We start from the raw sequence: 1,153 nt of genomic DNA, 5'->3' as shown, positions 1-1,153 counted from the left end.
CTTGAGGAAGATGCTTGTTGTGCAATCTGGTTTTCTAGCATTCTGTTGTGTGTTTGCATCTGTTCCAGCCTTGCCTTCACCTCTCTCATCTCCTCATCATGCTTATTTTGGTTGGCAAGAATCTGTTGCAATAAAGCTTCAGTGGTGGAATTTCGTTCTTGCTGTTTTGGTGGAGGGTTCATATTTTTCTGCTGAAAATTAGGCAGTGGTTGCCTATTTTGCTGATATGGAACTTGACTTTGCTGTTGTGGTTGAAAATTCTGATTTTGAACTTGATTTTGCTGATTTCCCCATGAAAAGTTGGGATGATTCCTCCAATTTGGATTGTAAGTTTGAGAGTAAGGATTCCCCATTTGTTTGTTTCCATAATTACCAACATATGCTGCTTGTTCTCCATAGTCTACTCCACAGCTGGAAGTTTCCTCTGCATAAGCCACTTGTTGTGAACTTCCAGCTGATGATGATGAACTAACCAGCATACTCAAATCTTCCATCTTCTTAGCAAGGACATTTGTAAGTGCATCAAATTTTGCATTAATCATATTGAATGGATCAAGATCATACATTCCAGCAGCTTGCCTTTTCTGAGTTGGAGCTGGTCCTCTTGGACTACTCCAAAGATGAGTATTCTTTGCAATTTTCTCCAATAGCTCATAAGCTTCATCTTCATGCTTTATAATAAATTCTCCTCCTGTTTGAGCATCAATAATTCCTCTGATTGCAGGAGTGACATTTGTGTAGAAATTCTGATTTATCATCCATTTTGGAATGGCATGATGTGGGCATAATCTCTCTAATTCCTTCCATCTCATCCATGACTCATAGAGAGTTTCATCTTCTCTTGGTCTGAAAGCTGTCATTTGATTCCTCAACTCTTGAGTTTTTCCAGGTGGAAAATATTGTGCAAGAAATGCATCAGTGAGTTGCTCCCAATTTGTAATGGAGTTGTGAGGTAAAGAATCAAGCCAATCCAACGCTCTATCTTTCAAAGAGAACGGAAATAGCTTCAATCTTGCTGCATCATCAGACACTCCAGGTTGTTTTTGCATGTCACAGATCATAGCAAACTTCTTCAGGTGTGTGTGTGGATTTTCAGAAGAATGACCTCCAAATTGAGAATTTTGAATCATTTGAAGAACTCCAAAATCCATCT

At 38.9% G+C, this 1,153-nt stretch overlaps 1 non-coding gene across 1 annotated transcript; it reads left to right on the top strand.

Annotated features, from left to right (window-relative positions):
• Window positions 1-768: 768 nt before the first annotated feature.
• Window positions 769-876, top strand: LOC131173573 (small nucleolar RNA R71). Its single transcript, XR_009143889.1, has one exon. It is a non-coding gene; the product is annotated as a small nucleolar RNA R71 (small nucleolar RNA).
• Window positions 877-1,153: the final 277 nt, after the last annotated feature.

The sequence above is a fragment of the Hevea brasiliensis genome, chromosome 14, assembly GCF_030052815.1.
Source record: "Hevea brasiliensis isolate MT/VB/25A 57/8 chromosome 14, ASM3005281v1, whole genome shotgun sequence".
NCBI classification, from domain to species: domain Eukaryota; kingdom Viridiplantae; phylum Streptophyta; class Magnoliopsida; order Malpighiales; family Euphorbiaceae; genus Hevea; species Hevea brasiliensis.
This window is presented reverse-complemented; position numbering and strand designations above follow the sequence as displayed.